The sequence below is a fragment of the Rhipicephalus sanguineus genome, chromosome 9 (genome assembly GCF_013339695.2).
Source record: "Rhipicephalus sanguineus isolate Rsan-2018 chromosome 9, BIME_Rsan_1.4, whole genome shotgun sequence".
Classification (NCBI taxonomy): domain Eukaryota; kingdom Metazoa; phylum Arthropoda; class Arachnida; order Ixodida; family Ixodidae; genus Rhipicephalus; species Rhipicephalus sanguineus.
In genome coordinates, this window is record NC_051184.2 from 58,187,407 (window position 1) to 58,203,582 (window position 16,176).

Consider the following 16,176-nt stretch of genomic DNA (forward strand, 5'->3'; position numbering starts at 1 on the left):
TCACTGGGGCCGGGAGCTTGGTTTCAAGCAGTATGTGAAAGCAGCAATGTTCACGTGCACCGTATTACCACGCAGTGAATATTGCTTTTAGTAGAAGCTGATATCGCACTTTCTCAGAAGATGAACCTTAAAATGGTTTACGCGTTTGCCGCGAGCACTGAATCCTTATTTCAATTCCATTCTCAGAAGTACATCAAAACTTTCCCACGAGCTGTTTCCTAGGAGCAACCGAGACTATAGCCGAAACGTCGCGCCCGATTCCCGTACAGCCATCTCGGCTAAATCTACGTGCATATTATGTCTCTAAAGAATCCGGAGGCGAGCGTTAAACAAAAACTCTGCTCGGTGAAGTGGAGCCTGTGAAAACACGCGACAGAGAGATAGAAGGAAAGAGAAAATAGAGAGAGGAAGAGAGAGGGAAAGAAAGCGATAAAAAGAAAGGGAATGGAAATTAGATAGAAATAAAGGGAACAATATTTGATGAAGGAGCGCACAAAATGGCACAATCACGTACACATAAAATGACAAAAAAAAAAAACATCGCTCGTGTTTGCGTCATTTTGTGTGCGCGTGATTGTGTCCCTTAATGCTCTGCCTCATCAAATATACTGGCTCACCGAGTAGCCCATGAGTACATAATAAAGAAGGGAATAAAGACATAAAATGATAAAGATACAGAAAGAGAGAGAAAGGGATAGAAACAAACACACACGAAAAAGCGATAGAAAAAACACAAATCAAGACAGAAAAAGAAAGAGAAAAAAAGGAAAACAAAGAAAAAGAGAGAAAGAAGCAGAGAGAGAGAGAGAGAGATAAAGGGAAGAAAGGGAAAGAAAGATACAAAGAGCAAGAAAAAGAAAGAAACAGATAAAGAAAGAGATACAAGAAACAGAGAAAGAAGGAGAAGAAGGGAAAAAATAAAGGGAAACAAGAAAGGCCACCTAACTCCGCTCTTCCTTCAGGCTTGGCGCCAGTGCGAAGCTGGAATAATATTTTTTATATGTGTTTATTTTCTATTGGGGTTCGATAACATTCGATCAAAGCTCAGTTGCCCGCTGGCTGTATGCGGGTCACGGTGTGCTCTTTTAAAAACTTAATGTCGCTAGGTGCTAGCGCCATAAAACTAAACACATTACGAGTCCTGTTCTCTCTCTCTCTCTATGTATGTATGTATATAGAAATATATACTGAAGACGCTCTCGAACTTTGCAAGCCTCACTTCTTGCCTAAAGTCAATATTTAGCAATTTAGTTAAATATTCCTAATTAACAAATTAGTTAATTACAAAAAAAGTCACAGTTTCGCCGCAACGGCGAAGCAATGATTGCGATAGCAATAAATTGTAATGTAACGCGAAGAACGGAAAGCAGCTCGAAATTGCCAGCGCGTCGCTCGAGCCCAAAGGACGCACGAAATGAAGGCACACAGGACGAGCGCGAACTAATGCGTCACAGCTCAACACTTGAAGCGCACTGCTCAAGCATAAAGCAGGACGCACGAAACAAACGAACAGGTACACACAAGACGAGCGCGAACTAATTGTCACAGTTGTTACTTATTTCTGTTTGAACAGCGCGCTCCTTTCGCAAACGCGGCCGCTGCAGCGAGCGAAGCGAAGCACCCCAACGGCCGCCCCTTCTTTCCGTGAGATAAGCGCTCGAAAGCGACGACGCCCTGTAGAGCGAACAGCAACGGCGTTCGCAGGGGCGGGGCGACGGTCTTTAAAGCGCGCAACACGCGCGCACGTCCCGCCATCTATGTGGCCACTTAGAAAGCATGCTGAATTACATGGTGTATATAAATAGCTCGCCGGTAGCAGGCTGAGAGACGGTGCTGTCGTGGCCTAACGTCTAACGCGGCGGGCTGCAAAGCGAGAGGTCGCCCGTTCGATTCGGCGCGTCGGAAAGAATTTCTTAATTATTTTTCTTTGTGGCCTTTCTATATATATACATACTTATACATATACGGTCAATGACGGCGACGGGGACGGACATTTTCCAGCCGAGACTGGACATATAATTGCTATCGCAATAAAATTGTCTGTAGTGTGCAAAGTGGCTGTCAGCAATTTGAAACTGATTTCATTTGTATTTTTACCACTGATTTTATTGTATTTTTTAACCATTGGCTAAAGATAGCTGGGACACCCTGTATATATATAAAGATAGGTGATGAAGAACGGTATTTCGTACTCACTTCACGGCGTCTTGAAACATATCCCTGAGAATGCTCATTGCATTAGCGTGTTTGTAGTTCAGTATACCAATGGCTAATAAAGTTTTCCTGGTGGCGTCGCCTTCTTGGAAGCCCTTCAATGTCTAAAAAAAAAAAGAAAGATGTCATGAGGCGCGAAACGGTGAAACGAGGGCGTGAAATTGGTGCATACACACAAAAAAGAACTACCGCGACAAGAATGCGAGTAATCGACGATAATCATCGGCTTGGTATTCGCTATAGCCAAGCTTCGTTTCTCGGTGGCAACTTCAACCGTGCGGCGAAGAAAAGAACGTCTTTGCGCGCGCATACAACGCTGTCTGTTTTGCACTCTCCCAGAATGCGTACCCATTGCAAGTACATTTGCGAAGTGTCCACTACGCTGTAATTCATACTGCGGATTGGGAAAGTATTCACGTACTACCCAACCGTAAGGCAATAAGCGCACCTACGCAGCTGCACACTTTGTTCATGATGTTGCTGATGATTTTTATTACTTATGCCTGAGCGCATTGTAATGAGCGGGTCTTCAAACCACCCACTCTTTACGCAAGTCACATTGTGTGACGCCAGGTGCGATTGTATACGCTTCTGTCACGCAATATTAGATGCGTTAACGCGACTCCTCGCGCCTGTATAGGGCGTTTTTTTTGAAGCAGTTTCAAGTCATATCGCAGCTCCGTGGTTCAGCACCTGGGATTCACGCAAGGCCCTCGACGCAATTCCGGCTCGGACCCATGCTCTTGATTATTCGAGTTCATCGCAATTTCTCGCTCAAAACCAACGCCGCCGATAACGGAATCTCTATACGACACGGGCTCTTCATCGCTATCGCGTTAAAATATCCACTCCGCCCTTAGTAATTACGAATTGAGCTCAGAGGCACAATCTGAGCCCCGCTGTGGCACCACCTTCACGTTCTTATCACCATATCTTGGTTGAAGCTTGAATTAGATGAGTAGATGAGTTGCGCATAAATAACGGAGGCAGAAGAGAGAAAGATTACGAGGGGAACAAAACTATCCTGTCTTAGCGCTTGTCCTGTCTAAGCATCTTTTGCGTCCGTTTTTTTTTTTGGGGGGGGGGGGGGGCGCTACCAATTTTGTAATTTGTGCATCCTAACCAACCTACCCGATTTGCCGCGCTTGTCAAGTTCAGCAGTAATAATCGCTGCGTTTTCACGTCCCAAAACCAAGATATGATTATGAGGGACGCCCTAGTGGATGGCTCCGAAAATTTTGACCATCTTGCCTTATTTAAGGTGCACCTAAATCTACGTACACGGGCATCTAGCATTTCGCCTCCATCGAAATGCCGCCGCCACGGCCCGGATTCCATTCCGCGACGTTGATGATGGTATATGGTGTTTTATGGCCCAAGGGCCAATGATGGCCAAAGAGCGCAAGGTCATGGGACAGAGGATGTGATCAGTGATGGTGTTTAGTGGCTTCGGGCCCGCAGACGAGCACCGTAACCACTAGATCACCGTGGCGGGTGCTTGTCAAGCATGAAAACGGCCAGTGATAACGAGTATTCCTTATCGTTTGGCGTGCCGATCAGGGATACAGTGGTTGTACTTACCGATAGAAGTTCTTTGGCATCGTTGAAGCGTTTCTGGACCTTACTGGGTATGTCCAACACGTTCAGGACGCCGTAGTGCTTGATGTTTTTGTTTGCAAGATTCTTCAGCTCATCTTGCGTCGACGAATTCATTTCCGTCTTGGGCGAGTATCTGGTCATCGAACGAACCGGAAGTGACACACTTTGTAACGACGAAGCTAGCGAAGTCATCTTTATGCCGCGCGGCCAATCACATTGTAGTAAAAAAAACAGTTTTGTGTATGCATATTTTCGAGAGCAGAGTGGGTCAGGAAACAAACGGGGGTTAAGGATATCATAGTTGAAATCAAGAAGAAGAAATGAATATGGGCCGGGCACGTAGCACGTCGGCAGGATAATCGGTGATCATTAAGGGTAACCGACTGGATTCCAAGGGATGGCAAACGCGTGAGGGGGAGACAGAAAATTAGGTGGGTAGATGAGATTAAGAAGTTTGTAGGTATATAACGTGGCAGTAGAAAACACAGGACCGGGTTGATTGGCGGAACATGGGAGAGGCCTTTCCCTGCAGTGGGCGTAGACCGGCTGATGATGATTTTATAATGGGCCAAAGCGGCATTACCCTAGGGAGGTTTCATTGTAAGCGAGAAAGGAGCACACCAATAAAGGCAGAGCAAATTGCCAGCAGAACTGATTAGATGAATATAAAAAGACAAATACATCATACAGTGGAAATCAGCGAGTACCAAAAGAAAAAATTACATAGGAAACGGAGCAAAGAAAAAGCCAGAAAGAAGGAAGAAAATTTGCATGATTTAAAACTCGTGGTTTAAAATGAGCGGCAAAATTTACATAATTTAAAATTCGTGGTTGAAAATGAGCGGCACCAGCCAATTATTTCGGTATAGCGTTTTCTTACTCTCTAGTGGAACAGAAAGATTTAGGAGCAGCACTACGATATCGTTATGTATAATAATAATTGTTGGCGTTTAACATCCCAAAACCGCGATATGATTATGAGGGACGCCGTAGTGGAGGGCTCCGGAAATTTCGACCACCTGGGGTTCTTTAACCTGTACCTAGATCTAAGTGCGCGGGCCTCAAGCATTTACGCCTCCATCAGAAATGCGGCCGGGATTCGATCCCGCGACCTTCGTGTCAGCAGTCGTGCACCATGACCACAATACCATAGTTGCGTTATTGTTATGTATTATATATATATATTGTTACTCTGGTCCCCGAAAAAGAGACCTCCTCAATACCGACATGGCCAATGTTGGCGGCATCAGTACGAGAAAATAGAAGAAAAAAATTGGCCGCATATCTGCGTGCTTCGCTGCAAATGTCGTCGAAAGACGATAGTCTTCTGCCGGCCGTTTCTGCGCCGTTTCAGCGCAGCCTGAGAAACACTAGGGTCTTTAGAATTACGTATCTATGTATTTTCCAGTAAAGGAACACACCACCTAATACTTAAGTATTGATGTTGCGCCTCGGATATGCGTAATATTTGCTTTTTGATTGACAATGTTCAAAAGTATGAATGCAGCTACCAGTCCAAGGTGGCTGGGCGTTCAGCAAGTGCCTAAACTTTGGCCGGGTGGCTGAATCGTGTGACATACAGACAACGGAAATGCAGGCAGACAGACAGAGAGACCAAAATTTCTTCGTTTATGTATCCCAAGAAATAAAAATTCTAGAAGAGACCCTAACCCGCGACTCAGGTCTCTGGTAATGGTGCTCGCACGTCGTCCTTCGTGTGCCCTTGCGTATCCTTTGGGTTATCTTTGTGTTTCGTAGCAGTGCCGTTGCGGATCTCAGGGGCCACGTAGAAGGAAGCGCGTGGTTGAGATCTGCTCCGCCAGGCGCCGCAACAATACAAGATTCACCAAAGTGATCGTGTGTAGCAAAATATTTCACCCAGAGGTAATATGTGAGAATATTCGGTAACGAGAATGTTTAAAGGGACATTAAAGCAAAACAATGAATCACTTTCGACTGATAAGTTATACTCTGAAAACTCTATTGTCGTTAACTTCATCGTCATAGGCTAATTAATAGAAGAGAAAATCAGAGGCAAAGATTCATTCTTAAATTTCGCGCCGAAACCTCCGCACGTGAAGTGACAGATTTCAAAATGTTTTCGCATTTCGGCCATAGAGTTTCCTAAAGTTAACTAGAGGGGACTCTGGCGCTGCGATCGTTCAGCCACCATGGGAATGATGGGTAGTAGACGGATTTGCCTAGTCTTCGTACTTGCGGGCTTCGAACGCACTTGTGGCTTTGTTTATTGTTGTGTTTTGTTTTTTTTCGCATAAAAGAATGGATCGTTCTGAATTCATGACCAGATTTGTATTGGTGAGCCTAAAAGGGTTAAAGTAGTGGAGTGGAACTGCTGACTTTTGCTGAACTTTGTTTTGCGACAAAGCGGCACGCAGGCGACGCGGAGCCAAACGAAGCCGAAAGAACGAAGTTTAGACAGATCCGTGTACTACCCATCATTCCCATGCTGGCTGAAGCGCCATGCGTTGCAGCTCTCATAAAACACTAGCGCCAGAGTTCCCTCTAGTAAGTATTGTAGGAAACTATGATTTCGGCCACACTGGCTCAACGAAATTTTCTGACGCTTGGTGTGCTAAGTCTATGGCACCCCTCAGATGACAATGTACTTCATATTTGCCGATTAGGAACTATGTAGGCACTGGTAGACGCCGTCAAGATTTTTGACGTCACGGCGATTGGTGCGAAAACTTCTATGTGGCGTCGCCACACACATTTTCTTTTTGCGCGTTTTATTGCTTACGAAGCGTCTTCTCGCGGCAAGCGTACTGGTCTTGGAATTGTGAAAGAGTAATTTACTGCTATGAAAACTATTGTTTTCGTCTTTAGTGACGCCTTAATTTACCATTAGCTCAGTGTTATTTGCCTGTTGATGACCACTAGCGCACAAAACTGGCAAAAGTCGTTCGCGCGTGCAATCCGTGTCGCAGAGGAATAAGTCGCTCACCGGACATCGAACCCGATACCCCCGGACGTTTGCGTGTAGGTAGACAGGCTTGTCTTGAACGAAACCCAGCTAACGCTGGTCTCGACGGCGATCAGTTGACTTTTGATCACGGCGACGCTAGCGTAGTAGATGTAGTGGCACAAGCCGTCCGGTGGGTTCATCTCCTTGAACACGGCGCTAGCGCCTACCGTGCAGACGAGCTCATCCACCGAGACTGCAAACCGTCGGGACAAGGGTTACAATATAGAAAAAACTGGCTCAGGTTTACCTCTAATAAACTTAGTTATCACGATGAAAAAAAAAAGGTTAGCGTAGCCGGCACTGGAAGCATAATGCTGAGGAGATAGCTGAGCTTACGGTCTCTCTCTCCCCTCTCCTCCTTCTCACCCTCACATATGTCACCCTCACCCTCACTTCGGTGAGCTGTGTTCACTCACTGTATCGCTGTGTTCTTGTGGGTGAAGTGGGTAAAAGGCGGGATAGGTTTCTTGCGGCCCACTGCGCACAATGCGGCTGCGTTCCATCCTTTGGAAGGACCAGTATCTTAGCTAGGCATCGCAATGACTATACGAGAATGATTATTGAGGCAGCAGCAATCGCGGAAGGCGACTCGGTTTAGCAAGCCGTCAATTGCGATAACAGTAAAAAAGAGCTGGCGTTCCTAAAATTGCGCATGCGCTCTTGTCCGGGTTAGGATGATTCTTGCGTTTCTCGTAGGTTTGCTGATCCCCATGTACTTTGTTGTTGGTCACCGTGTTGTGGTTTGGTGCGTGTACGATCTCGTGTGCATTGGTATTTATTTATGTTTTTAGAAGTAGAAAACTAGCTGGAAGTCAGCGCTCGTGTGTGTCAGTTCTTTGTCCCTTCGTCTTTTTCTGCGCTGTACGCAAGTTTAATATGGAACACCCACTAGCCCGTACCGACACCATTGCCTTCCAGGATTTCCAGCTGTGCTCTTTTACATTAAGGCGCAAATGCATCGAGCGTAACTGCAACAGTGACTACGTATCCTACAAGGAGGCGGTAATTACCTGCAAAGTTCCGAGGGACCCGGTGATGTTCGAGTTGTATACGCTCGCGCAACACCAAGAAAAAATCGAGAGATCACGACACCTCACTACGTTTGCTAGATTAACTTATCGGAGAGTGACGTAGAGAGATGGCGCCATTATGACGAGCTTCAAAATTTACCCGCTGAATGCAGACACATATTGGAAGTGCATTTAATGCATTCCCTTTTTCAGCAGCGTCCTAAGGGTCTTCAAACAGCTGAAGCGATACTATCGCAGGAACTAGTGGTTCCCATCCGTGGCCATTCATCGAAGCTATGAAGGAAAATCAGTAGTAAGAAGTACATAAATGCGAAATGATGGCATGTAGAAGTCCCGTCATTCGTTGGAAGAAATGATGTCTAAGCTGTCGAGTTCACGTTATCAAAAGATCATAGTTTTACTAAATATTCATATTCATAAAAATATCATAGTTCTGGAAAACATTTCACGCAGGTGATTTCCCTTTATGTGATGCCTTTACTGTCGTTAATCTACCAAATTTTGAGCCGGCGAGGAGGCCCAAGATACACAACCATTCGCACGTAAACCGCACGCGGTGAATCGCTACCGAATGACCTTGAACCGACGAGCTTCATCGGAGAATGCCACGCACGCGTTTTTTCCGTCTCCGCTAGCGGACTCTCACTATAGAGGTCGTGTCACTGCTGCTCTCGACTCCGTGACATTATTGGGATGCCCGAGCGAGCGCAGTTTCGCCATACAACTCTAGCATATACCTAGTGCAAAACACGTCAACGAGAGCGACATTACTGAGCCGGCCATATAGATAGATAGATAGATAGATAGATAGATAGATAGATAGATAGATAGATAGATAGATAGATAGATAGATAGATAGATAGATAGATAGATAGATAGATAGATAGATAGATAGATAGATAGATAGATGCGCGCGCTCCAAGTGCTTTTAGTTCACCGACAAATTATTCGCATTTATATACGTGGATATTGCACGTTTCAGCAGCGTCGTGGTGAGCAGAACCCCAAGCATACATGCACGCAAAAACTCAATTACATAAAATTGTCGAAAGTTCCTCTTCTATTCTTTCCTTGATCGTGTGGTTGTGTTTGTGACGATTCCCCTCGACACCTAGTGTACATTTTATGCTGGTAAATGCTCCATTCCCTGATTTTTTTTTAAATGGCTAAGTAGACGCGTTCACTGGTGAGGCAGTGCATTCTAATCACAATTAGCGCAGTGTTGCATGATACTGCCACAGAAATAGTGCGTTTATTTATAATTCTTGGGGTTTTACGTCCCAAACCCACGATATCCGTATGAGAGACGCCGCAGTGGAGGGCTCTGGAAAACTTTGACCATCTGGTGTTCTTCAACGAGCACTTAAATATAAGCACACGGACCTCTAGCATTTTGCCTCCATCGCAATGCGGCCGCCGCTGCCGAGATTCGATCCAGCTACCTTCTGGTCAGCAGTCAAGCGCCATAAACACTAGACCACCACGGCTGGTAGAAATAGTGTGTTTGTTGGATGGCTATCGTACAATGTGCGAAGAGTATAAAGCACCAGCGCCGACTTACACGGCATCGGAGTCGTAGTGGAAGGCGTCGTAGATCTGGTAGTCCTAGTAGAAGTCGTTGTAGGAGTGGGACTCACAACTGGCGTTGGCCTGACTGAAGGGGGCGTAATTGGGACTGGCGTGTCAGAAGGGGGCTGAACCGGGGTTGATGAACCGGGCGTACTTATTATTGCTGTAAGGCAAAAAATAATTTTACATCAGGGTAGCGTCTCGTCCAGGCAGACATGACAGCGTCAGGTAGCACGTGAGGGTTTATTGGTCAGCTGCCGGTTCATAAAAAAAAAACGAAAAAACTGCGATTGAGTAGCACTAAGGCAGTTCTTCGGCAGGTCTTGGAGCAGTTCTAAACCCTGCGCCTAATGCAGCTCCACTATCGCGCGCTTGCCGAGGCGGTGGCGCCCTCTATTGCGCGGTATCAGCCAGATGCTTTAGAAGCGTTTTTCGCAATTTGAGGTAAGTTATTGCGATTAATTCTTTTTATTTATGTAGTTTATATTATTTTAGACTTCGATAGTTTATTTTGCACTGATTTTGAGCATTCTTAGCCTTGTTTTAGGCCTGTGCGCGACCATGCGACATGAGATGGACGACAAGCCGGGTCCCCACAGTGCTACGCACTTAAAAAAAAGAGAATTTACGTTCTACGTGACGTCATCTGGCAAAAAGAGTGTTCCACACACGCCGTCATGGCTACTAGTAGCGCTGGCTTTCGTTCCCAGAATAACACGCTCAGAAACACCCAATAAAGTGGATGGGAAAGCGACCGCCGCTGTACCTCGATTGGTAGAGCATTAGTAGAGCATCGGACGCGTTGTAGGTTCGATACTTATCAGCGGCAAGTTAATTTTTAATGTAGTTTGATTCCCTTCTATTTATGTCATAATTGGTACAGAAAAACTTGAACTTCAAATTAATTTCCTCTATGCCCCCCTTCGCTTTGTTGTCTGTTTCTTCATTCTACATTTGGCTAACGAAGAAACGAGCCCTTGGTTCATTCCCTTTTTCATGCTTACATAAGGATGACGCACCTCAAATTAAAAAGCACGCCGCCCAGTTGACGGATCTTCGAAAGTCTGTGACGTGATGTCGCGCTCACGCGAAAATTCGCTTAGTTCGATTGAGAGCTTTGGCGGTTTGATGATCGGCTCGGGAAACATTCGTGTATATGTTTATTAGGTAAAGGAGTGGGATACCTGCAGGCGAACACCTCAACTAAAGTGACTCGTGCTTAACGCCTGCAGAATATTCCTCGTGAGACGGTGGCTCACCGACCAATCGCCAGGGTGCTTTGTTTTGAGAAAAATTGCCATGCCCGTGAGGTTCTCTGCAGATACTGGCCGATTAGAGGATACTAAGCGATCATTATCAGCAAATCTTTGGCCTCGGCAGCAAATAGGTGATCATCCTGACATTTGAGCTGATAGCCAGTCATGCGTTCGGCTTAGCCTGCACGTTGCCCATCCTGCGGACTGTTCCCCCGAATGTCAACGAGAATGTGGCAATCCGCGTTCGTTTTTCCCATGCGCAGTGCTGGGCAGTATCGAAGATACATGTATCTTCGATACTATCTTAGATACTCTTTGGGTATCTTGTATGTGTATCGCGATACGTCTCGCGAGTCGTGCATCAGTATCTGTATTTCCGATACATTGAAGAACGTATCGTGTATCTTAAGATACAAGATACTGCGATCGCAACACCACGATGCGAAATAATAAACGTTGGTTGAACTCCGCCCCTCAAGCCGATACTGCTCCCACTAAGCCACCAGATTAAAACTAAAGACAGTGCCATTATTTTATCTTTTCGCCATAGTTTTCCAGCGAGGACAGGGATGAGCTCTGAGCGTCCCTATTGAGGGAGCAGAGTCACTTGGTGGCGCTCGCGTCGTCTCGACAGACAAAAACGCGAATGTCTACGTCCAGAGGACATTTTGTTTTCACGGATTCTTTTTTTTTTCGTTTTAGTTGTGTCAGCGCTATGGCAGTTGACTCTTAGCCACTGTCCTATGCCAGGTATTCCTTTGCGTGCGGTGTCTTTTGCACAAATTCTGATGCCGCTCTAGTGTCGTTATCGAAGTTTCTCTTGCGTTGTGCTTCATTACGAAGTCTAAAGAAAGCAAGAAAAGGGGTTACTTTCCGTCTCGTGGCTTTCACACATCGGCGATATGAAGGACCTCGTCAATGCAAGTTTGGCTTACATTCAATGGGATTGACTTATATGCAAACGAGACTCGGACAGCTATAACAACAGTGGTATACCGATGCTGGATATAACAGAACAGTCATTCGTTTAATAGAAGCTATTGTGGCGTACGTCTCTGTTTTCTTTTATTCAATGAGGTTTCGAAATCAGAATTGGATTGTGAGCACAAGTTCTTTCTAAGCTGTCCTTTTCCATCCCATATATTACCTATGTCTGTGTGTTGCATTTTTTGTGTCTGCTTACGGCAATATGTCTTTAACGTGCTGGCAAGGTAAGCTCGAGATCTTTGCTTTATTCTTACTTTTAGCTGTCTGCATCTTTTCTGCTACTCTTTACAGACGTATAGTGTACTCCAGTTTACTGTTATGTCAAGGCGACGTTGAGAACAAATATATAATAATCTGCGCGTGCTTGGAGTATACACAAACAAAAATTCTGCTTACTGCTTAGTAAAATAGCGAAATTGAGTTTTCATTACAATAAGGTAAATTATTAGCAGCCATCTCAAAGATGTTAGCAAAGTGATTGGAGAAACATTGTACAAAATGCTCCGTTTTTCTAATTAGCGTCTCATCGAGTCAATTTACGCTATTTTACATAGGCACTGAATTTTCTGTGGTCTTACCTTAAATGCCTACTTCTCATAGCTATTAGGGGTTACCCGCAGCAGTAATGTAGTGGTTATGGTGCTTCACTGCGAATCCGTAGGTCGCGGCGGCCGCAGTTCGATCCCCTTGGGCTTATATTCAAGTTTTATAATATCACGTGGTCGAAATTTCTGGAGCCCTCCACTATGGCATCTGTCATTATCATATCGTGGTTCTGTGGGACGTTAAACGCAACAATTATTATTAGCTCTTGGGGGTGCCGCCTGTATCGTGTTCCTATACTTACTCGCTGTGTTTGAGGCAGAACCGCTTTTCTATTTTACTTAGGTATATTTGTTTTCCTTTTTTAGTCTTCTCTAAATACTGTTACTGTTTCTAATCACCAAGTAATCGGAGCTTAAGCGGCAATATAGTGCTAATAGCGGCGGTGTCCTGCGGCTCTTCGTGCAACTACAGAACACGTCTGACACGTTTCGTGGGCTGCAGATGTTCTCTCATGAAAGAAAAATAGTTAAAAGATCGCACATTACTGAGCACGTTGCTAACGAACTCTTTACGCCAGAAGATATGTAGAAAATAAAAGTAATTGCAGTTTTATGTCCTCTAAGTAAACACGATGCGTCGCAAAGAATGTCGCTACCAGCTTCTCGCTCATGTACACCTGTCCAGTGATCGGGTATTGCGAAAACCGTGCTACGTTTACGGGCAAGGTAGAACTTAACAACGGTATTTGCACCTTTGTGCGGAGGCTCCTTATTGAAATTCTTGTGATCAGCTCGCATCCCGCTAGCTGATTGGCAAACAGAGCATCGACTCCACCCAATTACAAAAGCGGCAAGAAAAAGCCGTTATCAGTGAAGTGTATAAAGAGCTGTCATGATATGCAGCTAAAGCAACCCTAATAACTTGTTTCAGAACGAAAGTAAGATACCTTCAGTAAGAAATACAAAGCTTCTGAGATACTAACAGACATTTCATTGAAATGAAACAAAAATGGTCGCAATTAATAAACTTTCAAGCGAACGTTTTTGTGCGCCGGCGTATAGTGCTACATTACCGTAGAGACAGATATATAATAACAAATTTTCGAATGTATTGAAGTATCTTAAGATACAATTGGAATGTATCGTATCGGATACAATCGGCGTTGTGGTATCTTGTATCTGTATCTCAAATACTTCTTGCCTGAGTATCTTGTATCGTATCGCGATACAATTTCAAAGTATCTTTGCCCAGCCCTGCCCATGCGTACTGCTTTTAGATGCGAAGCACCTTTTGTTGGGGGTATGTCCCGCGGCGTGGGCGTCCGCAGTCACACTACGCATGCGCAACTCTCCTCCTTCCCTCTCTCCAACAGCTGCGCGTTACTCTCTCCACTTCTCTCCTACCACCTGCTTGCGCGCCTCCTGCGTTCTCGCTTCTGCTCTCGCGGCGCATGCGCTACTCTCCTCCTCTAGTCTCCTCTCCTTCAAGTGTGAATATAAAGCGGGTAGAGCGCTGCGCGCGTTCAGTGCAGCGCTTGCTTTGGTACACTCCTCTGAAATGCGGGCTCGACATGCCGAAATTCTCTCCTGGGCAACGCCGCGATGAGCGCCAGCGCATGCGCGTCCCCTCCCCCTCTCTCTCCTCTCCTACGCTTGCCCCCCTCTCGCGCGCCTGTCGACCACGTTCCCCGTTCGCCCTGTAAGAATCAACGGCCTGGCTAAAAGGAATACACGACGCGCGTAGCGTTCCTCTTCGCGTTCCACGACGCGAGGTCGGTAGCATGCCCAACGAACGCCAACGGAACGCGATCGTGCAAGTGCTCCGGCTTCGTATCGCCTCATGGTCCCCTTTAGCGGGAGATGGTGTAATTGTTTTAACTGTAACTTTTAGAAGTTACAGATTTCGGCGGCGGCGGCGGCGGCGGCCTAGCTTGCGAAAACCCCGGTGAGTGTGCAGGAATACGGGTGCACACAAATGCGACCCAGGAATGTGCGCTGGTCGCAAGCGTATTACTGTGCGCCGTTTTTCAATAATTGGTGCTCTTTCGGTGGGTGGGCTTGTCGGTGATCAGGCATGTCTGATACAGCAGTCTCGTCTTTTATCGAGGCCGCTCGTCATTTTGCGGTGCCGCACTTCATTGTTGCCTTTCATTGTTCCAACTCAATGTTTCACGCATGGCCGTCGTTGTTGCCCGTAACAACAGAAGTCTTGCGCTGCTGAGCACGCGTATTAAGGTGCAAATTTCTGGCATGGAGGAAGGAAAAAGTTAGGGGGAAGCACTGCGCTATAAGATCAAAATAAATAAGATTAAAAAAGTCACAGTATCGCCGCAAGGGCGAAGCAATGAATGCGATAGCAAGAAATTTAAATTTCATACGAAAACCAGAAGCAGGTCGATCCTTGCAGCGCGCCGCTGAAGGACAAAGAAGGACGACCTAAAAGAACGCACAGACATGCACAGCGCCAGCGCGAACTAACAACTGTCACAGCTGTTACGTCTATGTGATAGAGCAACAAGCTGCAAGTGTCGACATTGCTTGCTTGCTTGCTTGCTTGACCCTTAATGCTCGGCCCACTACACCCACTACATGGGATTGGCCATGAAACCGGCGGTTAATATAAGTGGGGAAATTTAGAGTTTACGAAGGAAAATGAACTAATCGGCCGTGTAGGGTATATAGAATAATTGAAAAATTATTAGTTTATGTACTAATCAAAATAGGAATGTGCCAATCATATAGAATGCAATGAATTAGCGCGAGGAAGTCGGATGGCAACAATGGAGAATCAGAAGCTTTTTGATATAATTCTTCTTTTAAACTGCAGCGCGTGGAGTGATCCCCTGCGTCTCGAGCCACACGGGGGCGTCTGATGCAAGGTGTGCCCGGTGTTCTTTGTTCTTTTTTTTTCTTTCACATCCCGAGTGGGTACAGACAAGGGCCACTTGGTCGTCCGCGTCTCAAGGGCAGTTTTCAAACTGAAAGAAAATTAGGAGCGTTGCGCGATAGAAAACACGCTCACGCTCCTCTGGGATGTGCTTACCACCAGCGGTACATGGTGTATATAAATAGCTTGCCGTTATTTCGCCAGCGCATACATGGCGTGCGGTTGAGAATAAAGAAAAAAATTGGCGTGTGGTCATGGGCGTGGGCAAGAGTTTGCCTGGGGGGGGGGGGGTGCAGACACGTGTTACATCGCGGCTGGGGGAGGGGGGAGAGAGAGAGCTGGCATAGCTTGGGTGGGGGGAAAGTGCCGGTGTGGCATATGTATGTATATATATATATATATATATATATATATATATCCGGGGCATGACGGCGATGCCAACGGCAAGAATCAGCCGAGAGTGTCCATATAATTGCTATCGCAATAAAAAAAATGGGCGCATCTTGCACTAAGCCGTGCAAGGCTTGAAACGGCGAAACTGGACGAAATCGGAAGATCAATCTGCTTGCTTCTAGGTTGTTTCTAGGCCTTAGCTAGGTGATGCAGGTTGTTTCTGGGTTGCTTCTAGGTCGTAGCTCGGCTTTGGCTAGGTGATGCTAGGTTGTTTCTGCGTTGATTCGCAGCGCATAGTGGTTCGAGTTAAACCACAGACAGTCACAGACACGACACGGCTGTCCAAACTCCAGAGACAGAACCTCGCGCTGAAACCGAACGTTCGCACGTCTCATAGAGATCTACGGCCTGCTTATTCTAGTTGCAGCTAAGCAGAAGTTGGTTGTAGCTAGGTTGCCGGTATAGAGCGGGCCGGCAGCTTGTCGAGTTCACTTTTTGCTTTTGCTTCTTTCCGTATACCTATTTGATGACCATAGTTTTCTCCTTAATTTTAGTGGACCAGTGGTAAAAGTGGGATTTACCCAATTTCTCTGGCACATACCCGTTTACGATGATGAGAGTTTTCGCGTAGGCCGCACGGCATATACCCGTAGGCCGCACAAATTATGGCTTCGCTGCCAAAAAAACACTCTTAGGTCAGGCACGTACT